This window comes from Vitis vinifera, chromosome 12, assembly GCF_030704535.1.
Source record: "Vitis vinifera cultivar Pinot Noir 40024 chromosome 12, ASM3070453v1".
In the NCBI taxonomy this organism is placed as follows: Eukaryota; Viridiplantae; Streptophyta; class Magnoliopsida; order Vitales; family Vitaceae; genus Vitis; species Vitis vinifera.
The window spans coordinates 18,377,721-18,404,220 of record NC_081816.1 but is presented as its reverse complement, the minus strand read 5'-3'; the positions used below and the strand labels follow the sequence as shown (position 1 = coordinate 18,404,220).

At 32.8% G+C, this 26,500-nt stretch overlaps 1 pseudogene; it reads right to left on the bottom strand.

Moving 5' to 3' along the window:
* Positions 1-7,767: 7,767 nt before the first annotated feature.
* Positions 7,768-26,500, bottom strand: part of LOC109123488 (mitogen-activated protein kinase kinase kinase 1-like) — a 32,929-nt pseudogene continuing 14,196 nt past the window's right edge.

The following is a 26,500-nucleotide window of genomic DNA, read 5'->3' as shown; positions in this document are numbered from 1 at the left end:
AGGCTTGATTTCTGTTGAAGATAGTGAGGAAACCTAGCTTATTTATAATATAAAAAGTTGAGCAGCCCTGTGTCTCTCGAGTCATTCAATATTGAATTAAAGTACATAAAAAGAAAAATGCTGAAGGAGTCTCTCTCAAGTCATTTAACATTAATTTAAGAAAAAACAAAAAAAGAGAAATGTTGACACGGAGTCTCTCTCCGGTTCCGGTCGTTCAATATTAATTTAAAGATAACAAAAAACAAAAATGCGAGTCGCTCTCAGTTCAATATTAATTTTAAGTAAATGAAAAAATAAAAATACTGACGAAGTCTTTAATATTAATTTAAAAAAGAATAAAAATATGCTGACGGAGTCTCTAATATTAATTAAAAAAAAAAACAAAAAGGAAAAACGTTGACGGAGTCATCAATATTAATTTTAAAAAAACCAAAAAAGAAAAATGTTGACGAGTCTTCAATTTTAATTTTTTTAAAAAAAACAAAATTGTTATAAAATATGAGAATTTATCGGATTATGGGAACTTGTGGATGATCATCCATATTAATGTATACCTCTAATGAATATCATATTCTATTATCTTCCTACGTTCTAATTTTTTTTTCTTGTTTTCTTCTCCTTCTTGTTTTTTTCTCCTTTCACTTTATAATCTTACAACACATTATTAGCACGACAAGTCTCTACAAAAGAAATAAAAATATTTTTCTCTATTAAGATAAATAAAAAGACGTTCTCATTTTCAGAGAAATAAAAAGAATCTTCTCTCTTATTTCTTACAAAAAGGTATATGATAAACTTATATAATGATTTTCTATTTTATTACCCTTTGATATCTTTTTATTTATTTATTTTATTTGAATACATAAATATGTATAATCTCTATAACTAGAAGTTATGGGATAAATTCATAACCAAAAGTTATGAAAAATATGTATAATCCCTATAACCAGAAGTTATGGGGTAAATTATAAATTATGGGATAAATTCATAATCATAAGTTATGAAAAATATGTGTAATTCCTATAACCAGAAGTTATGGGGTAAATTATAAATTATGGGATAAATTCATAATCATAAGTTATGAAAAATATGTGTAATTCCTATAACCAGAAGTTATGGGATAAATTCATAACCAGAAGTTATGAAAAATATGTATAATCCCTATAACCAGAAGTTATGGGGAAAAATTATAAAATTACAAATACATGACCAGAAGTTATGTATATGATCCCTAATTATTTATTTTTAATTATACGATATAACTGGAAGTTATACCAAACAATATTATAGCTAGAAGCTATGAAATAAATAAATGTTCATAACCTAAAGTTATGTACAAATCTACATAATGAAAGTTCATAGCCAAAGTTATGCACAAATCTACCCAATGAATAGTTCATAGCCTGAAGCTATGTACAAATTTCAATATTTTCTTGTTTTGACAAAATAATCATGGTCTGAAGCTATGAAAAATATTAACTTTTAATTTCTTTAATTTCTTTTAATTATATTGTGTAACTAGAAGTTATACATAAATAGTTTATAGCCTGAATCTATGTACAAATTTGAATATTTTCTTGTTTTGACAAAATAATCATAACTCAAAGTTATGAAAAATATTGGTTTTTTTTATTTTTATTTCGTACTCACTTATTTTTCACAACATGAATTATGGAAAACAATTTTTATTAACAAATGTTTCATAGCCAGAAGTTATGCATACAATTTATAATTTTCTTGTATAACTAAAGTTATTCAAAACAAAATTGTCAATGAATCTTGGAGCTATGATCAAAGAAGGAAATCAAGCATCCCTACAGGATCGCGCAAAATACTAATTTTCCTTCGTCATCATTTCCATGAAGGTTTAACAAAAAATGAGTTTTTGATGAAAAATCACCAGTCTCATCCAACTAGATCTGAATCATTCCCTGAAGTGAATGCAATATTATCCCAAACTAGTGGATGATGACGAGGACGTGGTCATGGTCATGGAATAAATCCCCAATACCATGGTTCTTATATAAATAATTTACCAAATTCTCAGAAAAGGAAAGCCTCATTGCACCACCAGAAGTGGAATAATATTGAGGTAAAACAAGAAAATGGGAAGTGTTTACAAGACAAACCTCTTAAGAACCATGAGAATAAGTGTTATAGATGTGGTATGAAGGGGCATTGGTCGCGTACCTATCGTACGCCCAAACATTTGGCTGACCTTTACCAAACATCAATAACAGAAAAGGAAGTTGAAATGAACAACTATGTACCTAGAAGATACATAATTTTTTAATTTTGTTATATAACCGAAGTTATATAAATATTATTATTCATAACCTGAAGTTATGAAATTAAGAAAATTAATATTCTTTGCGCTAATCAAAGGTTATGCCAAAGTTGTTAATATGTACTTTCTTATAGCTAGAAGCTATAGAGAACAAAATTGTTAATTAACAATTTTGTACAACTTTATGAAATCTACATAACCAAAAGTTATAATGAATTATATTATAGCCTGAAGTTATGATAACAAGCATATAGATAATATTTACATATTATCAAAAGATTAATATTTTTGTACATCAAGTTATACAAATAAGTAAGTGTTTGATAGTTTTTATAAATTTCTATTATTAGAAGTTATACTTTCATTAGTAGAAAAATTTACATATATTATTGCATGTTGCCACAGATGGTATTTTTATTAATTCAATAATTTCATTATCCAAAATAATTTTGAAACTACAATAGGTTCAACTATTCTTCTCAATATATTATGTTATATCTTTACATATATGTTCAAATGGATTTGTAGTATTTCAATTGAAGTTTTGAGACAACAAGATGCTTTAAATCATGATATGTTCTCTTGAAATTTTGATTTATGAATTAATTTTTGCACATTCATTTAAATCATAATAATATTTTGAATAAAATTATTTATCTATCACTACAATTAGTTTGGTTATTGAAATACTTCCTTGTTATTTCATGTATAAATTGCTCCACACTTACAAAATCAAATGTGTGAGATTATTTAAGAAATATGTAACTTTAAATTATCTTTTCATATTTGTTTTATCTTGTTATATATACTCTCATTGCTTTTACACAAGTTATTAAGTTAAGCCATCATCAATTACTAATATTTTTCCATTGATTTTAACTTTTTCTCTATGATAATATTTATTCAATTCTATAAAGACAAAGTCTTTATGACAATGTTTCATGACTTGTTACTTTGATGAAACTTTTATCTCATTAATTGCACAACATTATTGATTATTTTCTTACTTTTCTTTTTTTTTATTATCACCTTCTGCTTTTCTTCTGGTTTGGTGGGTCATCCATCATCATCATTAGACATTAGGCTCCTGCACCTTACTTCTCCACCAAGATTTTGATTTTATTTTACATTTTATTTTTTTCCTTCACTTTATTCATGGTGTCTTATTTTATTATTATCTTATATATATATAAAAGAGGATATGAGCAAGAAATAATAATAATAAATTAAAGTAAATAAAAAAGAAAATTTGTGACCGAGAAGTGAAAAATAAATATTAAAAATAAACATAAAACTAAAATTAAAATACAAATACAAAAAAGTAAAAATAAAAAATAAGTTAAACAATGAGAGGATGATTTTTTTTTTTTAATATTTTATAAACAAATCTTATTATAGATAAATATTATAATTTAAAATAAATAAATAAAAGTAAACCAGGAAATGAGAAAATGATTTTATTAACTTAAAGTAGCGAATTTAATGTAAGAAGAAATTTAAAATTTATTTTTTAAGCAAAAAAAATTATTTTTGGAAGAATAACAACGTAGCAATTAATTCCAACAAATAATATTTTAAAGAAATCATGAATAAAATAAAATTCAAATAATAAATATTAAAAAAAAAATTTGTGTATGCACGTATATCTATATATAACTGACAAATAACTTCAGACCAAATTAAAATTATTTTCATTGAAAAATTAATAGATTTCCAATTAAAATGAGTAATTTAAAACATGATACCTAACACCATCAAAGCATAGTATGACAGACTATCATGAAGTATATTTATGTACTTTAAACCTTAAACTATGAGGATTAATAACTTACAAATACTTATGGGTTATTAACCTTTAAATTTTCAATAATTTGATGGAAAGGGAATTCCAAAGCAATGCAATGCCTAATTCATCCAAACATGCAACAATGCTAGCATGAGGGTGACCTCTTAGTCAAACAATTTGTGTATTCCCTCCAAATGTGTGCTTTTGATTGGTACATGAATCTTGAGCCTGTGCCTGTTGACAGTTGGGATCAAATGAAGCGAGAAGACAATTATTTTTTCTAACCAACGATAAGCATAATGGAGTCCACAAATACCAAACAGTAGAAAGATGAGTCTATGATTGACTATATCAACTCTTAACATTCTTTAAGCCTTGAAAGCATGGATATATTATCCAATATATGGTAGTGGAGATGAGCATATAAGGTATGCATTGAGAGCTTCTATATATCCTCCAAGGCAAGCGACTTTGCACCTTTGAAGAGTTGTCCATATGAGCACATGACATAAAGCCCTATATAAAAGTTTAGTATAAAAACAAATGCAAGTGAAAACATATTATCCATTGGATTATGATGAAAGTGATCAAATAAAAGGAAAATAATATTTTTTAACGAGTATTACTTCAAAGAATTGTACCCTATGAAATTTTTAATGCATACAATTTTGTTTGCATATTTTCTTATCTTTTTGTTTATTTTTTACAAGATTTTTAAATTTTGCACCTATAAGATTAGATTAACAATTATCATTATATTCCAAAAATTAAGTTTTCATAACAAAATTGATTTAACTAATATAATACTATTTTCTTTTTAAAAATTAAAATAAATTCACAAATTACAACCAAAATCATCATTTTTTTTAATTAAAAAGACATGAAAACTATCTTCTTTTCCCTATTAACATGAATTACAAATTAAAATTAAATTAACTAGCAAAAATTTAATTTTCTAATTAAATCAAATTATAATTTTATTTTAATTAAAATGAATATCCAACTTATATTTTTCTATTAAAACTGATTTTTAATAAAGAACTCCTAGATTTATTTATTATTCTACATAAATTATTGAGTAAAAAACAATCTTATTATGATAAATTGAATATAATGCCAAAATACTTCAAAAAATAAATTAATATTTCATATGAGTGATGTAGCAAGTCAATTCTTTTTTAATTATCAAAATATTATCTTCACTATTTGATTTTAAGAAAATCATCAAATTGTTGATCAAGGATGCATTTACTAAAATAAAGTTAAAAAAAAGGAAGTAAATAAAATATTGAGTTCAAGTAGGCATTCCCATATTATAAAAATGAACTCATTTAATTAGAAAAAAAGAAAAAGAAAAACACGAGCATACAAATCCATTTAAAGTTTAAGTAAAACAAGTTTTAAATTTTATAAAAATTATTTACAAGAAAATCAATATATATTAATAATTCTTTTCTAGAAACGTGATACAATTTTTTTTTTCAAAAAATAAAATAAAATGAATAATGTATTGAGATGCTTTGAATAATTTTAAATAAATAAATGCAAGTAGATTTAAATACATTTGGTATAATTTTAATGGAATGTTAACCACACAAGTGGATTAAGAAGCATTCAGATTATTTTGAAGTAGATATCTAATTGCAAGACATTATTTTTCTTTTTTGGAGCGTCTCCATCTTTTCATATAATTAAAATTTGGATATTTAATTTTAGAAAATATGAAAAAAAAATTATATAAAATACTCTTATTTTAAAAAAATTATTTTTATATTTTAAAATTCTTAACAAAATTTTATTTCTGTAGTTCTTGGGGGCAAAACAACTTCATTTTTCTTGAAACACATGTTAATGGCTATAAGAATGATTCTTTTTTATACTTTATATGATAAAGAAGTTTGAATTCTAAGAAACTTCATGAAAGGAGGGGAGGGGCAACACTTTTAAGATAATGGGGTAAGTAGAGTCAATGATTCTCTTCTATGCTTTCAATTCCCATTTGTTAGATGGTAGTGGGATTGATTTGGCAAGAGTCAAGAGTCAATGATTCTCTTCTATGCTTTCAATTTCCATTTGTTAGACAATTCAACATTGGATGGTAGAGAGTCAATAGTCAATGATTCTCTTCTATGCTTTCAATTCCCATTTGTTAGACAATTTAGTATTGGATGGTAGTGGGATTGGTTTGGCAAGAGTCAAGAGTCAATGATAATTTTTTTCTTCACATTTCTATTTTTGATTTTACTTTGTATTATAGATCAAATCTCTTTATTTGAATGGTTTTTCTCTAGTTCTTATTTATTACCATTTGATACTTTTTAAAGGAGTTTAACATCTTTTAGAACTATAAATTTTGTAAATCAAACACTTGTTGGACTCAAGTGGTTAAAGTGTAAGTTTATAGGAGTTTGTATCTTAATATTTATATATATCAAATTAAAGTCATTTAATTATAATTAGTTTTTGTTAGTAAGGAATATTATATGAAAAAGAATTATTAAAAAAAAGATGTTGAAGTTAAATTGTTGTGTAAATATAAAGAATTTTTGTATTTAGGAAGATGAGTGAGTTCTAAAGTAGAAAAAATTAATTAATTAAAAAGTGCATGTTAAAAATGAGAGCTTGTAGAGTTGAAAAGATTATAAAAAAAAAAAAATTGAAAATAATGAAAGGTGCAAGGCAACTTTAAGGGTCATTTTTTTTTTTTTTTTGGGAATTTGATGAGAATTACTTTGGGTTTTAGGGTTGTAGGCCAAAATACTTAAAAATAGGGGCACCAAACATCTAATAAAGCTATGTACATATCCACCTCAAAATATAATTCCTATTAATCCATTTATTATTTTTGAATTATCCTTTTCTTCTTTATCATAAAAAGTTGTTTGATATAAGTTGAAAGTTAGTTTCAATATATTTTTATAAAATCCATACAATAATATGAAGTTTGTTCTACATGAAAAATTTTAGATTTTATTACTTATATAATTTTTTTTTTGTAAAATAATTAGAAAATATTTAGAATTAATTTAGTCATAATTAGACATGAGAAATATATGAAAAAGTGGGAAAAAAAGTCTAAAGAAAAGAATGATGTGGGAGTGTTGACCTTGAAAGTCAAATCAGAAGTTAATTTAAAAGCTTAAATTTGTTTTTATTTTTAATTTATTAAAAGTTTTGGATTTGAATAAAATTATGTATTTTTAAATTTTTAAAATTTCAAATTTTGAAAAATTTAATCCATTTATTTGTAAAAAAATTTATTTTAATTTGTTAAGGTTGTGGAGAGATTGGAAGAAAAGAAATTGATAAAGGAAAGGAAGAATGTGGATGCATATTGATTTGCAAGGGTATTTTAATCTTTTTATTAATGGATATTTTTTTTGTAAAAAAACTCCATAACCTATATTTGCATCCACCAAATTGATCTTTAAATCCACCTAAATAATACATAGTTTTAGGATAAAAACACCCTTTGATGAAATTCTCAAACCACCATCTTCTTCTTTCTTCACTTCTCTTCTTCTAATCTCTCTATAATCCTAATAGAATTTATCAATAAAGTTATGTTTCTTTGGACAAACAAATAATCATCTCTAATAATGGTACAAGTGCAAAGGTATGCATTTTATGATATCTTTTGTATTTCTTTTTGTACTTTTAGAGTTGGAAGAAAGAGGTACCATGAGTTCCAGTGTCATCTGCACTGTCTTTCATCAGGGAAGGTCACACAATCAGGAATGTGAGGCTCCTTCACCCAGATTATATGACAAACTGAAGTTACGAAAGAAGAAATTTAAAATTAAAATTTTAAAAAAAAAATCTGTAGTGACTGCAAAATGTCATCTGACAACTGAGAAAAGTTGTTGCCAATGATTCGAGCCTATTTAGTCCTGCACTTGTAAATTAGAGTGTTTGATAACATAAAAGAAAATATTGATAAATCCATGGTATTCATACATGACAGCCAGGACAAGACAGATATTGGATTGCATTCTCCAAACAAAGTTTATTGAAGAAATTACAAATGGAACTATAGAGAAAAAGAATAAAACTTAACAGTTTTGCATGAAATAACAATCCATAAAAATGAAAAATATAATTCATAATTGCCAATTATCCAAAAATAAATGGATTTAGATTGAACCTCTTTTTATATATCCCAAATCCAACAATCCAACTTTCCACTTAAACGTATGTGTTGATAATTGTTATGTTAGTAGAACCTTTGATACCGATTTGTTGTGTTAGTGCAAGTTTTGATACCAACAATGATAGATCAAGAACAAAAAGATAAAACAATCACAAACATGGCATACGAGGTTTTAACGTGGTTTGGCCAACCATGCCTACATCCACAGATAAAAGATAATTATTCCACTATACAATTTAGAACATCTTTCCTTATTCTATATGAAAATCTAATATTACAGTGATATATCAACTTAAGAAATATTTTATACAATATTCTTTATAAAAAGGAATTAATACTAATTAGGAATTTGGGACACATTCTAACAATAATCCGCAAATGATAAGGTGTGTGGATCGGAGAAGCTCTTAAGACTCAACCCATTCCAATTAATTTTAGATATATTTTTTATTTCAGTGTTTTTATTCTTGAGATGTCACAAGTGTAGATTGTTTTTATGTCGAATCCTTCAAAAAGGGGTAGACTTTGGGTCAAGATCTTCACCCTTACTATAAAACCATCAGCATTTTCAAAGTCAAAGCCAAACTCAACCAATTTCCATATCATCAATTTGAATAACAAGTAATTGAAGAGCACAAACAGAAGAACAAAACAAGAAAAAACATTAAAGAAAATAATGTTATATATCTACAAAATGTCATACGTACATATTCCAAGGGGTAATATGGGTATTGACGAGTCAATATCTCTAACACAGTGCATCCAAGGCTCCATATATCAGTTGCAAGCCCATAGCCCTCATTTTTCAAATTAACAACCTATAGTTACACAATGAAATCATAAACTCAAACTATCTACAAGAAACGCTTGAGCATGTTGTGCCTTATAACATAAAGTAAATTTTCCAAAATCATTTGGATGCCTAGATTTAGACTTGGGGTTTGAGTGTTGAATCTCAATTGCTATATGATTTTTGAATAGAATGCCGTACTGTTATTGAAAATTCATAGATCCATGGTTTTAACATCTTTATAGGGTTCAAAAAAGTTCAAGAGTCCACATTTTGGGACTTAACACCAAATATAGTCCAAGATTCCAATAACCACTTAAAACAGTTAAATATGCTTCCTGAAGAAACTAGCAAATATCCATTAATCCATGAATGAAAGAAACAACAAAGTTGAAAGAGTGTTGCAAGTAGTTAAACTTGAACTTTGTTCCCAGAAATATTACCATGTTCATGCTTATCAGTCAACTCCAACATGCCGTAGTCTGGCTATACCTTTGTTATAGGTGATACAAGTATCAATAACAGGCCCATCCAAATCAATAATCAAGTGAAATAGATGATATGGTGGTTCTGTAATGCAAAATTGTTAGGTTGTTCTAAAGGGTGTGGCTCAGAGGATGCTAGGCTGCTTATTGCATTGCTACCATTTTGTTTTTGTTTTTTTCTTTTCAAATTTGTGGTGCGCTCTTACATGGAATTATCAAACTTTACCACTTGAACAGCGCAAGGGTTGAATTGCCACCATAATTTTTTTTTTTTTTCATAAATAAAACCAAATGCATTAAAAAATAAAAATGCCACAAAGACACTCCAAAGTAGACGTATACAAAAAGTGTCATAGCACAAAAACAAGAAAAGAACCCCAACAACCCTCTCCCTTAACTCAAACCCAACTACTCAATAAAATCAAGTAAAGACATAAAATGAATCTCAATATACAACTTTACCCAAGCAAACAAATTTCTTAAAAAAACCATCTTAAAAAACTGAACTGAATGCACCTTACTCTTAAACGACCTAGGATTTCTTTCCTTTCAAACCATCCAAAATAGATATAAAGGAGTTGCTCTCCAAACCTTTTTCCTCATTCTGTCCACAAAAGAATAGTGTCACCCTAAAAGAATCCTAACCATAGAACAACAAATGAGGATGTGATTTATGGATTCTTCTTATTTGCAAAGAAAACACCTATTGACAAAAAACTACCTTCTTTTTTGAATCTGATTTAAAGCCAAAACTTTTCCCAAAATTGTCTCCTATACAAAAAAGTTAACTTTCGAAGGGACCCATGAATTCCAAACTACCCACCTTGGAAATAACACAACAACCCCCAATTCCAAATCGACATATTGTTGGAAAGTTAGTTTGGTTAGACTAGTTCAAATTGGACTCAAATTTTAGAATGGATAGGTTCCTTGATTTGAGGAATTTTAGAATGAATAGGTTCCTTGATTTAAGGAATTATTTGAATTCTAGTTTTTTTGTACGTAGTCAAAGTTTTATTCAAATTAGGATTAGAATCAGATTTGTTTTTTAGTTTCCTTATTTTTAGCCTAGGAATTATCTATCTACTAGTTATTTAAACGGATGTAGCCTATGTTCTTAAAGACAAAGCAATAAAATAAAAGTTTATCCAAAAAAACCTTTCATGGTTTTATGGTATCAAAGCTAGAGAAAAAAAAAGGAGAGTAAAAGGATAGTGTAGACTGTTATGACTGGCGCAATTCACAGGGAGGACTCTGATGCCTCACCTGGGACTTCACAGCTACAAGTTCAAGCAACAATCCAGATAATACAGAGAACCCCACCCTGCAAATTATGATCCATAAATTAAATGGACATAATTTTCTTCAGTCACAATCGATGAAGTTGTTCATAAGAAGAAAAGGAAAGTTGGGCTATCTCATAGGCACCAACAAAGCACCCAAGCCAGAAAATTCTGAGTACCAAACCTGGGATTCTGAGAACTCCATGGTAATGGCTTGGTTAATCAACTCCATGGAGGCAGCTATTGGGCAGACCTACCTCTTTCTTCGTACCGCCAAGGACTATGGGATGCAGTCCAAGAGACTTATTCGAATCTAGGTAATGCTGCTCAAATGTTTGAAATTAAGACTAAGTTGAAATATATTAAACAAGGTAGTTATAGTGTTACACAATACTATAATATCCTTCAAAATGCATGGCAAGAACTTGATTTATTCTCTAATATGGAGTGGAAGTGTGCTGAAGACAATGCCTATTATTAGAAGATTCTCAAAAAAGAAAGGGCATTTGATTTTTTAGCAAGACTCAATAAGGAGCTTGATGAGGTTTGAGGTCGAATCTTGGGAAAAGAGCCACGACCATCTATAAAGGAGATCTCCTTTGAGGTGCAACGGGAAGAGAGTAGGAGGAAAGTGATATTGGGAGAACAACAATCCAGCTAATTTGAGACTTTTGCCCTAGTTATTCATGGTGGGAAGACTTTTCAACCAAATGACCAACGATTAGGAAAAAAGGGTGATCGTCCTTGGTGTGACCATTGTTGGAAACGAGGCCACACAAGAGATACATGCTGGAAAATCCACGAGAAGCCACCTATTGGGAGAAACCTGAGACCCGTCCACAATTCCAAAGGCTACCACAGTGAATCCAAGAACCTTAACAACCAAACAACCACTTCACCATTCACCAAGGAGCAGTTAGAGGTCTTGCAACATCCCCTTCATCCACAAATTGCATCCACTTTTGTCTTAGGTTCACTAAATGCTGATCCCTCACCATCTTGCTCTCTAGCATGATCAGGTAGAACTCAATACCCATTTATTGCCTTAGCTAATTCTTATAAATTGTGGATCATTGATTATGGAGGTACAAATCACATGATTGGGTCATCCACTTCATTTACAACATATGTACCTTATGCTAGCAACATGAAAGTTCGAATTACGGATGGGTCATATACCCCAATCGTTGGAAAAGGAACCATCTCCTTGACAAAGACTTTTTCTCTTGAATGAAGTCTTACATGTCCCAAATTTGTCGTGTAATTTATTGTCCATTATTAAACTCACTAGAGATCTCAATTATGTAGCTGAATTTTCTTCTACTGGTGTTGTTTTTCAGGACTTAGCTTCGAGGAGGACGATTAGCAGTGCATGTGAGTGTGAAGGTTTATACCGCTTTGATGACCGTGAAGTTGTGCAAGGATAAGTCGTTGTTGTTGGTAGCAATGTTTTATCTTTTCCTTTTGATCATGAAATAATGTTATGGTACTATAGATTGGGCCACCCTTGCTTTCCGTATCTTAGGTTCTTGTTTCCAAAACTTTTCAAAAATAAAAGGTTGTCAAATTTCAATGTGAAGTGTGTCAAATGGCAAAGCATACTAGATCGGTATTTACTGCTAAACCTTATAGGTCCTCTAAACCTTTTACTCTCATACATAGTGATATTTGGCAACCATCTTGGGTAACAAATCTAATTGGTACAAAATAGTTCATTAACTTTATCGATGATCATTCAAGAATTTGTTGGGCTTACCTCCTTAAAGAACAATTTGAAGTCTTTCAGACCTTCAAAAAGTTCTATTTAATGATCAAAAACCAGTTTCAAATGTATATTAAAATTCTCATAACCGACAATGGTAGTGAATGCATAAATGTTGTTCTTGGAGAATTTTTATCATCTAATGGGATTATTCATAAAAAATCATGTGTAGATACTCCATAACAAAACAGAGTTGTCAAAAGAAAGAATAGACACCTCTTAGAAGTTGCTCGGTCATTATTTTCAATGAATGTTAGAAAACTACATTGAGGGGACGCCATTCTTACAACAACATATTTGATTGATAGGATGCCCTCAAAAGTTCTTAATTTTAAAACTCCCATTGCTGTTTTTCTTGCTTCATTCCCAAATTCCCGAATTTGCTAAGATTTACCAATTAAAATTTTCGAGTGCACTGCTTTTGTACATGTTCATTCACATAATCGTGGTAAACTTGATCCTAGGGCTATAAAATTCTTATTTTTACAATATGCAACAACTAAAAGAGGATATAGATGTTTTGATCCTATTAATCGGAAACCATAGGTCTCTAAAGATGTAACCTTCTTTGAACAGCAACCTTATTACACTTCGCTTCAGGGGGAGAATTCTAGTGAAGCTTTGTCATGGGAAATTCCACAATCTCTTTTTCCGCTTCCTATATTTCCAACAACCAGTCCGACAACTAGTCCACTCCCATCAACCAGTTCACTCCCAACAACCAGTCCGATAACCAGTCTACTCCCAACAACCAGTCTGATGTCTACTCAAATCTCTCCATCCATTCATTTCATTCAGTCGAACCCAACAATAGTTCCAATACATGACAGATTGTCAAATGTAGGGAGAGATAAAACATTGCCACCAACAGCCCAATCTACACCATAGTTCAAAGTCTACTCAAGGAGGTGTATAGTACCTGATACACTCATGCCTTGCCATGAAGCCACACCAGAGATAATGCTTGAATCAGGTTTGGATAATTCTTCATCCCCCTCACATTCCTCACTTCCTGTAGACGCCTAGTGACTTAGATCTCTCGATAACACTTAGGAAAGGTGTTAGATCTTGTACCATACATCCCATATCTAATTTTGTCTCTTATTATAGATTATCCTCATCTTTTTTTTTTTTTTTTTTTTACCTCTCACCTTTCTTCCATAGAAATTCCAAAAAATGTACATGAAGCATTTAGTGATCCAAGATGGAAAACAACGGTTATGAAGGAAGTCAAAGCTTTGGAAAAAAATGGAACGTGGGAACTTGTTACCCTACCGAAATGTAAAAGAACTATGGGATGTAAATGGGATTTTTTAGTAAAATACAAATCTGATGGCTTGGTGGAACGGTACAAGGCAAGATTGGTTGCTAAAGGATTTACTTAGACTTATGGGATAGATTACTAGGAGACTTTTAAACCGATGGCAAAACTAAACACAATCCGAATTCTTCTTTCTTTTGCTGCAAACTATGATTAGCCTCTTCAGCAAATGAACATAAAAAATGTTTTTCTCAATGGGGAATTAGAAGAGGAGGTTTACATGGATGTACCACCAGGACTTGAACAATGAAGCTCCAATAAAGTTTTCCAATTGAAGAAAGCTTTCTATGGTCTCAAACAATCACCCTGGGCATGGTTCGAAAGACTCTCAAGAGTAGTAAAATGATATGGCTATCTTCAAGGACATTCAGATCATACCATGTTTTACAAATCTACTGATGAGGGTAAAATAAATGTTCTCATAGTTTATGTTGATGATATGATTTTAATAGGCAATGATCATGTAGAAATTGAAGTTTTGAAGAAGATCCTAGCTAAGGAGTTTGAGGTGAAGGACCTTAGTGCACTAAGGTATTTTCTAGGGATGGAGATGTCAAAATACTAAAAAAAACTCCATAGAAACCGAGAACTCTGAGACCTCTAATCATTTTATTCTCCTCCGCATCCATCTATATACAGATATATATCCTATACACGGAGTCTAAATTCCTAATTTGTCTATGGTAACATTAACAAATACATGGTAAACCAATTTGTCAATCTTTTACTATATGTACAACTAATTTGATTCCTAATTTGTATATGGTAACATTAACATCTCCCCTCAAATTGATGCTGGTAAGTCAACGAGCAACAATTTTCCAACAAGAAATTGATGTCACTGTCGAGTCAAAGCTTTGGTGAAGATATCAGCCACTTGGAGATCAAAAGAGATGTGAGGAAGAGATATCACTCGACTTTCCAAGGTGTCTCGAATAGAATGAAAATCAACCTCAATGTGCTTGGTACGTTCATGAAACATGGGATTGGTGGCAATCTGAATAGCACTAGTCTTATTAGCATGAAGAGGTGTAGAAGTAGTATGAGGAAACCCAAGCTCCTCAAGAAGACCACGTAGTCATACAATTTCAGAACAAGCAGTAGACATGGCACGATACTCGGCCTCAGTAGAGGATTTAGAAACACGATCTTGTTTCTTACATCTCCAAGAAATTAAGGCATCACCTAAAAACATACACCAACCCGTAGTAGATCAATGTGTATTTGGACACCCAGCCTAATCAGCATCACTATAGGCAGCAAGTTGAAGAGAGGAGCCGGTAGAAAAGAACAACCCATGAGTAGGTGAACCTCGAAGATAGTGGATGATGCGTCGAACTGCAGCAAGATGGAGATGTCGAGGAGAAGTCATAAACTGACTGACCTGATGAACAACATAGGAGATATCAAGTCGAGTAGTGGTCAAGTAGATAAGACTCCCAACCAAGCGCCGATAGAGAGTAGGATCATCTAGAAGGTCCCCTTCATCTTTCCTGTATTTGACATTTACCTCCATAAGAGTATCAATAGAAGAAGTGTCCTCCAAACCAGCCAAAGTGATAAGATCTTGAATATACTTATGATGGTTCACAAAAATACCACTAGCCCGATGATGAACTTCCAATCCTAAGAAGTATGTGAGCTGTCCAAGATCTTTCATATGGAAAGTTGTATGTAACAGCTACTGAAGCTTAGTAATCAAACCACAATCAGTGCCAGTAATGATAATATCATCCACATAAACCAAGAGCAGGACTATACCCGATGCAGACGTGTAGAAGAAGAAAGAAGAATCATACTGACTTTGGGTAAAACTAAAGGAAAGAATTGTACGGCGAAACTTCTCAAACCAAGCCCGGGACGCCTGCTTGAGTCCATACAAAGAACGTTTTAGCTTACAAACATCATGAGGAGAAGAATTAGTCATACCAGAGGGAAACTTCGTGTAAATCTCTTCCTGGAGATCACTATGAAGAAAAACATTCTTCACATCCATCTGATGTAGTTGCCATGACTATGAAGTGACAATAGCTAAGATGGTTCAACCGTGGTCATTTTGACAACAAGAGCAAATGTTTCCTCATAATCAACCCCATATTCCTGCTTGTTACCCAAAGCTATGAGGCGAGCTTTGTACCGGTCCAAAGAGCCATCAAAACGAAGTTTTACAGAGAAAACCTATTTACTCCTAATAGGTTTGACTGTAGGAGGACAAAGAACAATATCCCAAGTATGATTCTCATTAAGTGCTTGAAGTTCTGCTTGCATTGCATTTTGCCAACACTCATGTTCCATGGCCTGTTTGTAGCAAGAGGGAATAGAAATAGTGGATAAAGTAACAACAAGAGAGACAGGAGAGAAGAATCCATACCAATCAAGGGGTCGAGAAAGACGAGTAGACCGACGAAGAGTGGTGGAAGCAAAAGCAGGATCAGTCGCCGGGTTAAGATCGGAAGAGGGCACAGAGAAAGTGGAACTGGACTCATGTTGACTACGTCTTTCATACACAAAACCAGGTTTGAACCTTTCCACAATTGTTGGGGATTCAGAAAAACTAAGCAGAAAAGATGCAGATACAGATGGCAACTCAACATGAGATGGAAAGAAATATTGATTTTAAAAGAAAATTACATTTCGGGAAACTCGTATACGACGACCATGGGGATCATAACAAACATAACCCTTGTGAGGGATAGCATAACCAAGAAAAACACACTTAACAGACTGAGCAGTAAGTTTATGTCATTCATGAGTAGATAAATGCACAAAACAAACACAACCAATTGTACGAAGATCATAATATAAAGGAGAATGACCAAACAACTTAGAGAAAGGAGAAACATGATTTAGCATAGGAGGGGGTAAGAAATTGATCAAATGAACTGCAGTAGAAAGTGCTTCACACCAAAAACGAAGAGGAACCGATGTGTCAAGTAAAAGAGTTCTTACCATATCAAGAAGGTGGCGATTTTTCCTCTCAGCAACACCGTTTTTGTTGTAGTGTTGAAGGACAAGAACGATGAGAGATGATCCTTTTGCTTTGAAGAAAGTCCTAAAACTCATCTGACATGTATTCTCCGTCAGAATCAGAGTGTAAGACCTTGATGCTGGCAGAGAATTGAGTCTCTATAAGTGCAAGAAAACACTTACAGACTGAAAAAACTTCAGCCTTAGCTCGGAGGAAGTAAACCTAAGTAAAGCGACTAAAGTCATCAATGAAAGTAACAAAGTACTTGTAATGTGCATGAGAAACAATAGGTGCAATCCCCCAAACATCACTATGTATAATATCAAAACATTGTGAGGCACAAGATGCGGAATGAGGAAAAGGTAGAACTTTACTTTTGCTAAGTTTGCATGATGTACAATCGAAAGAAAGATCAAGAGAAGAACATGCTTTATTTCCCAATAATCTAGAATTAAACAAAGTACGAACTACATCAGAGTTTGGGTGGCCAAGACGTCTATGCCACATCTTATGTTCAGAACCAACAACATTACATGCAAAGGAAAGTAAAGGAAAATTAGGAATAATAGTGGAAGGAGAAACACGAAGAGGAAAAAGTTGTCCCAACTTAGGTCCCTTCGCGATTATCTTCTCGGACACTTGATCCTGCACAACACAACCAGAACAGGAGAAATTGACATTACAATTATTATCAACCAATTGACCAACAGAAAGAAGATTTGTGGAGAGGTCAGGAGACACAAAAACATCAGTTAAGGAATATGAAAGATCACCAACAACACTAATAGGCAGAGAACTGCCATCAGCAGTGTTAAATTTCAAATTTCCATCATAATTTCTGACATTGGAAAGAGAAAGAATAGTATTCGTCATATGGTTAGAAGCTCCAGAGTCAAAATACTATGGCTTAGAAGAAATCATATGATTACCAGAGAGCCCAAAAGCAGAAAAAGCAGAAATGATCATTTGTTGTACCATTTCAAGAGTGAGTGTGTTCGGGTTTGATAAGGCTGTAGGAGTAGGAATAGGAACAATCGAAGAGGCAGCAAGCAATGCAGTAGAACTAGAGACACCAATAGAGGCATGATAAGCAGTACCCTGCTTCCTTTCAGGCCGAATGGGACAAGTAGAGATGATATGACCTTGTTTCATGCATTAGTTACAGAACTTCTTGGGACAATCGCGAGCAATGTGACCAAAATCTTTACAACGAAAGCACTGGACAACATGCATATCTCAACCCTTATTCCGCCCCTATGCTGCATAAGCTACAGAAACAAGTGCACTAACATTAGCCTGATGTTCCATGGTAGTTTGACTTACGATACGCTGCTCCTCAAGTAAAAGTTCTCTCAAGCAGGCATCCAGAGATGGTACAGGATTACAATTCATCATATTAGACCGTGCAATTTCAAAGTCGGGTCGTAGCTTCATCAAGAATTGATCTCGCTTGCTGATTGCATGCACTGCATGGACAGCAGAGAGAGCTGCAGTTGGAATATTAGCATAAACAATGTCGGAACAATCAGTCCAAAGAGTTTGAAAACCAGAAAAATATTCCTCAATTGAGAGACTTTTTTGTGTGAAATTAGCCATCTCATACTCCAATTGAAAACGCCTAGTAGAGTTGTCTTGATTGTAAACCGTGTGGAGATAATTCCACATAGAAGTAGCAATTTTATAAGGGCTCAGATTAAGAACAAGGTGAGGTTCAACCGAGCTAAGGATCTAGGTCATAACATGAGCATCCTTAATTTCCCACTTAGACAAAGCCTCGGCATCACGAGGTGCAGGATTATTCCCATCAATATGACCCCATAATTCTTTTCCTTTGACAAATAACTTAAATTGAAACTCCCAAGCACAATAATTTTTGCCAGTAAATCTAATAGGAAACGAGTCCAACTTATCTGATGACATGATGCAACCGAGAGACAAAGAAAATAGCCCACCAGAAAATTGGAACAGAAACAACTAAGAACCAGATCGCGATGAACCTGATCAACACTGTTTTCGATGCCAAGTGTTTGATTGGTAGAAGATCACGAACTCCACTCAGAAGGTGCCGAAACCTTGATCTGATGCCATGTCAAAATACTAAAAAAAAACTCCATAGAAACCGAGAACTCTGAGAACTCTAATCAGTTTATTCTCCTTTGCATCCATCTATATACAGATATATATCCTATACACGGAGTCTAAATTCCTAATTTGTATATGGTAACATTAACAAATACATGGAAAGCTAATTTGTCAATCTTTTCCTATATGTACAGCTAATTTGATTCCTAATTTGTATATGGTAACATTAACAGGAGATTGCTAGAAATAAAAAATGGAATCTTTGTTTCTTAAAGAAAGTACACTTTAGACTTACTTAAGGAAACATGGATGCTTGGTTGCAAGCCCAGGGACATTCCAATTTATTCAAGACACAAGATAGACCCGGTTGAAAAAAGGGATCTAGTTGACTAATCTACCTCTTTCACACTAGGCTGGATATTGCTTTTGTAGTAAGTATAGTCAGTTAGTACATGTATTCTCCATATGAAGCACACATGAATGTTGTCTATAACATACTGCAATATCTCAAAGGAACCCCAGGAAAAGGACTTCACTTTGGAAAGCAAGACCAATTCAAAATAGAGGCTTTGATATAGATTGGGCGAGGTCTATTTAAGATAGGAGGTCAACATCTAGCTATTGTACATTTGTGTTTGGAAATCTCATCACATGGAGAAGTAAAAAACAAAATGTGGTGGTGAGAAGTAGTGCTGAAGCTGAGTTTAGATCGATAGATCATGGAATTTGTTAAGTCTTGTGGATCAAGAGAGTATTAGAAGAACTATAGATTACAATTCATCCCCCAACTATGATGTATTGTGACAACAGGGCAGTTATAAGCATCTCCCACAATCCAGTCCACCACAGTCGAACAAAACATGTTGAGGTGGACTGACATTTTATCAAGGAAAAAATTGAGCAAGGCGAAATATACATGACATATGTGTCATCCAAAAGCTAGATTGCTGATGTTTTAACTAAAGGGATCCCAAGAGAAGATTTTGAAAATTATGTGGACAAATTGGGTATGATAGACATCTATACCCCAACTTGAGGGGGAGTGTTGGAAAATTAGTTTGGTTAGACTAGTTCAAATTGGACTCAAATTTTAGAATGGATAGGTTTCTTGATTTGAGGAATTTTAGAATTGAGGAATTATTTGAATTATAGTTTTTTTTGTACATAGTCAACGTTTTGTTCAGATTAGGATTAGAATCAGATTTGTTTTTCAGTTTCCTTATTTTTAGCCTAGGAATTATCTATCTGCTAGTTATTTATATGTAGCCTATGTTCTGAAAGATAAAACAGTAAAATAAAAGTTTATCCAAAGAAACCTTTCATGGTTTTACATATAAATGACTCACAAAGAACTTATTATTGTACAAGTTCATTCACACCAACTTGTCTTCCCCCTCTCTATCAACTACCTTTTCAACTTGAAAAAGAAATCCCCAACTTCATCCACTTCCCAATCATTCAATGACCTCTCTCCCCATGTTGAACCCAAAGGTTTGCCATCCAAGCCTCTTTTGCAACACCTAAGGTATATAAAGAGGGGAAGGAAACACACAACAGTTCATCCCCACACCACTTATCCATCCAAAACTTCATCCTCCTCCTATTACCCTCTATAAAAGGAAAAAAAGCCCAGGAAAGTGTTTCATTCCTTCCTAATGGATTTCCAAAGCCTGACTCCATTCCTAACTCTAACTTCGCCAAAACAGTACCCACTCTCTTCCTCTCCATATTTGCCACTAATCAATCATGTCCAAAAGGCATCTCTTTCAATGGCATACCGCTAACTCCATTTGCACAAAAACGCGTTATTTAACAGAGAGATGTTGAGCCCTTAACTTGCCTTTGATTTTCTCCAAACATATAGTGGACCACTTCACAAGATGTATCTTTTTCTCTAACTCTCCACCTCCAGATAGGAAATCCCTCTCAATTTTCTCCGAACATATAGTGGACCACTTCACAAGATGTATCTTTTTCTCCAACCCTCTACCTCCACATAGGAAATCCCTCTCAATTTTCTCTAACCTCAATTTGACTATCCTCAGAATATGGAACAAAGATATAAAATAAACAGGAATGCTAGAAAAAGTGCTCTTGATGAGAGTTAACCTCTCCTTTTAAGGATGAATAATTTTCCAAATGCTTGCCTCACTTGTTACTAAAAATTTTACACTTTAATATGAATATATGTTTTCCAGAACTAAAACTGATAGCTCTCCAACTTCAAAACAAATTTGACAAAAGATTGCAAAATATAGGAAGCAATAAAAATATTGATTATAGGCTTGGTGGGACCAATTACCTCATTTGTTGATCTTAAGGCCCAATCATGTGGCAAGGCCTCAAGGGGTTGGGTGGGGAGGATATGAGAGCTTCAAGGTTTAGAGTACGAATATTAACCCACAAAAAAAAAAAAAGGAAAAGAAAAAAAGAGAAAAAAAGATATTATCTATCACAAAAAATAAAAATTAAGAATTATTATTTTTTTTAAAAAAAAGAAACAAAAAATTATTAAATTAAAATCTAAATTTTTTTTAAAAAAAAACATTTAAAAAAAAGATTGGTTATAAGGAAGGCAATGGAGTAAATTAACTAGGACCTAATTTTCTCATCACAAATAATGAAGCAAGGTTTCCACTTCTCAGAAAAGAAATCACCAATTCAGACTAATATGAGAATTCTGCAGTTCCATACATCTACTAATGTGAGTGCATTGATAGCTGGTTGTGTGGAATTATTAACACCTCATACATGATGGTAAATCTAAATATATTGACAAAAAAATGCAAATAAGAGATGACTTCAACTAAGTCTTCCTTAGCTCTGAGCAACAGTTTGAAAAAAAAAAAAAAAAACTAATCAATTAATTGATAGAAAGAGTTTTCCAAGAAAAAACTGAACTACTCCATAATTCAGTTTAGTTATATCGCTTCTTTTTTTGAATCAATCGCTTACTAAAGATGGTTCCAGAGACTGCATCACAAGCATGCTGAAAGCCTACTAACATCAATAGTTGAGTAAATATAGTTCTCAATCCAATTCAGAACATGAATTGTTCATATAAATGATGATATCAAAAGGAAGGGCAAACCTCTGGCTCCATCCAGAATGGTGTCCCTTTACAAGATTTTACAACATTAAATTTGGGTGCCTGAGAAGATAAACAACCAGAAATATTATGTCATGTCATTCACCAATTAGAAACAATGGAGATTGTAGCTCTACTAAAGAAAACAACCTTTGCCAATCCAAAATCTGCAATTTTCATAGATCCATTTACATCCACCAATATATTAGCACATTTGATATCCCTTGAAAATGAAAGAGAAAAGATTAGTTTTCGAACAAATAAATAAATAAAAATCTACAATTAAGAAAAATACTCAAAAAATTGTCCTTTCAAATCTTCCTTTCATATTCTCCTACCCCCCTGATTACTACCAAAAAGTGCTATTTTGTAGACCTAATAATAATGGTTTTAAGCACCTTTGAGTAGTAATCATATTCATTTAACCCAATTAATTCACTAAGGTCCTTAGTAATTGGTTTTAACCATTTTGTGGCAAGTTTACATGTTTTTATCAGCTTATGAACCAATTCAAGCATGCCAATTGATGGAGGAGCTATTTGGGCGAGTTAAGCAAGGATTTTGGATGATTACAGGCTTGAATTTCAAGTGGAAACACGAGCACAAGCAATGGAGAAGAGGAAAACAGAGTGAAGAAAACAGCTGCAGTCTTCTTTCGCACTTTTGAAGCACTTTCTGAAGTCCATTTTTTGCATGCTATATACCATTTGAAAGCTTAGGAAGTCAAGAATCCAACGCTTCAAACCGTGTATGATTTGGAGCTGAAATGAGGAAGATATGACCTTCGGAAGACAACTGCATCATGTCAAATGACCAATTTCGCAAGGTGAATTTCTCCTTGCGAAAATTTCGCAAGGAGATTTTCTTCATGGTGCGAAATTTGGCCACTTCGCACCATGAAGAACCCCCTTGCGAAAATTTCGCAAGGTGGATTTAGGCACATTTAGGCACATTGCGAAATTCCTTTGAATCCTCTGTTTCTTCACGCACGCACCACCGACTTCCCAAATATTTTTAGCTTGATATTTTCTCGTGTAAATTCCTTTTGTAACCTTGTATTCAGCCGACATAAAGCTTTATCTTGTAATTTTGCTATATATAGAGGTGCACAACACCTCCAAAACGGAGGGGGATATTGGGGGATCGATCCTCTATACATTAACTTAGGAATATATAAAGCTCTGTTTTTATCTTTTCTCCTGTTCTTTCCCATTTCTATTTTCTTAGTAGCCAAACGGCCTCTGAGGGCTTTTCCTCAAAGGATGATTGGCTAAAACTTTTAGTTTCTCAAATTATGGATGTTATGTGATGGCTTGGATGCAATCCCATGGAAATTTCTCGCACCTGGAAGGTAAGGTAGTCGTTTTTCATTAATGGTTCATTAATGCAAAGTTTGGTTTTTATTTCCTTTGGACAACTTCCAACGGCCAATACTTGATAAGCTTTTGGATTTCTATCCATTAGTTATCTCCTACGAGCTATTGGAAGGTGAGGTTTTCAATTCCAAGTTTTGCATTAATCCGTTAGAACCAATTTCAATGGCCATTGAAAGGTGAGTTTATCACCTGGAATGACTTTGAGTTGCCAATATTTGGTAAGCTTTTGGCTTTAGACCATTAGTTATCTCTTACGAGCCATTCAAAGGAAGTCTAAGGTGAATAATCATTGATGAAATTCACTACCATCTGTTTTGCCATTTTAAAGGATTAAAACTTGATTTGCTAAATCCATACCGGTTTGGGAAGCAAGCATCACCATAGTTGCAACCCCAACGCGAGGAGCCTATCCTGAGATTTCCAATTTGCATAAGAGCCAGAGCATAGCTATCCTATCTTTGAGAAACTTGTTTTTACACCCTTTCATTTTAGTCTTTAATGTTAGCTTAGATTAGTTTAAATCTTTCTAAAATATTTACATCTTCTTTTAAAGCTAACATCCATAAGAAAATCACCTATTTTCCTAATTTGAATATCACTTGTGTTTGTGAAAACCCTTCCCAGTAAACGATCCTAGAACCACTATGCTATAGTAGCTTGGCTACTTTAGTAATAGTATTTAAGGTATAAATTTTGTTGATACGCCTTTAAAGCTAAGCTACCATGAGTCGAATCACCCCCACCCCCACAACACACACACACACACACAAATCCATAGTTCTATCCTTGTGATTCTTGCACAAAAGCATTGCAGTTACACCTCACCCAATAGATATTTCCTATTCTAAGCCACACTATTAACACAACACTTGCTTATTTGGTTATATGACAGTCATTTAGTGAACTTGATTGGAGATTTGTAGTCAACTATAGTGGAAACAACAACATTGATTTAGAACTTGTATTTTCCTCCATAAGTACTATGTTTACATATTCAAGGACAACATAGGAGAGAAAGAGAGAAAGAGAGAGAGAGTGAGAGACATGTAAGTGTTCAAAAGTTCTCATGAAGGAAAATTGAGATTGAGTTAGTTGCTGTAGGATGGAAGAAAGGAAGCAAGGTAATACTATGTTTACATTATGCATGGATACGACAGGAGAGAGGGAGAGAGAAACATTTAATCGTTCAAAAGTTTCCATACAAGAAGATTGGGTGGAGTCAGTTGCACTAGGAGGAATGGACAGAGAATTGCGGTGGAAAGAGAGAAGGCAAAGAGAGAAGTTGCTTGGCATGGTTCCAAATTTCTCATGAAGGGAAATTATGATCAAAGTAGTCAGGGAGGGAAGGAAAAGGAAAAGGAAAAGAAGGAAAGCTGAGGGAGAAGAAGAAGGAGCTTATTTTCATGATTCAAAACATGAACATGGATAAAATTGAGCTAATCAAGGGAAGAGAGAGCATCGGGGAAGACAGAGAAAAGTTTGTTAATTTCAAGTTTCCAGAGTTCCCGTTAAGGAAGACTGAGAATGAGTCAATAGGGGAAGAGGAAAAGAGGGTTAGGACAAAAGGGAGGAGATATCCAAAATTTTTAAATTCCATTTCAAGGTTCAAAATTTCCTAATGGATAAGATTGGGAATGAATCAATAAGGAAATGAGGGGGTGGAGGGAAGGGGAAAAAGAGATAGAGGAGTTGCTTTTCATGGTTCAAAGCATGAAGGGAGATTAAAATTATGCAAGTTGGAGAAGGAAACGGAGAGAGGGAAATGGGAGAGGAAGAGAGCCAAGAAATTTGTTAATTCCATTTCAAGGTTCAAAAGCTTCCTTCAAAAGAGATTGAGAACGGGTCAATGAGGGAAGAAGAAGAGAGGGAGAGCGAGAAGGGGAGGGAAAGATCCAAAAATTTTCAATTCCATTTTAAGGTTCAAAAGTTCCTATGAAGGGGGATTGAGAATGAGTCAAATGGAGATGGGATTCTTTGTAGAGAGAGGGAAAGATAGAGTGAGTGAGAGAGAAAGTGCTTCTTCCTCTTATAATTCACTCCTTGAAGGAAAATAAAATGCAGTGACCTAGGAAAGTAAAAAGGTGGACGTAGATGTAAGCAAGACCTAGCATTGACAGAATACAAATTGATGTTTAATGCAGCTAACTGCATGATGCAAGTCAAATGGAGATGGAGATGGGATTCCTTGTAGTTAATTCACAAATGAAGCTGTTATAGGATAAACCAAATCACAACTTGAAATATAACAAACGATATAGTTTAGGAGAGGAATAACTTATTAGCATATACTGTGCTCTATACTTAATTATCACTCAAAATGTTAAGTCCACAGAACAACTTCAAGATATTCTCACAAGTCTTTGAATAGAAATTAATCTTATTACAATTATGTCGAAATTAGGATGATTAACATCCATGCTCTTAACTCATTTTTCCCCATTTTGCTTTTTTCTGAAAGAGGGTAGGTGCAATTATCATGTCAGAGAAAGTATAAATTTGTTATCAGAGGTGAACAGATGTCCTTTGTGTGTGTGTGTGTTTCCCTTTTCCATTCTCAGCTAAATCTGGCATATTTCTGGCATCATAACACTGTAAAACAAAATATAAAATCATCAATAACTCTAATTAGCAAATGGCAACAACTACACTCTCCAATAAGATTGAGAATTTCAATTTGGAAACACTGTAGTAAGGATGGGAAAAAAATAAATAAATCGAATAACAAGAAAACTTCCACAATAGGGTGAACCAATTTTCTCTAAGTAAGCAAGAAGTGCACCCAGGTATTGTGTAGTTCATGCATACTAATTCAACATCTTGGTGGCTAAGGCAAGAAAATGGAAATAATCAAAGAAATACATAAAAAAGAAATGCTGAGAAAACAAGAAAATAAAAATAAATATATAGATAAATGCAAAGATAAATATGACCAAATAATTAAGCAGTAAGATCATTTGTATCACCTGTGAACTACATTTTGCTCATGTAGATATTTCAAACCATTTAAAATCTGCCTTATGTAGGCCGAGGCTTGGCTTTCTCGCAAATGATACTTTTGATAAAGACTTAAAAGTGAACCTTTTGTCACAAGCTCAAGGAAGATATAAACTTTAGAGTCATCC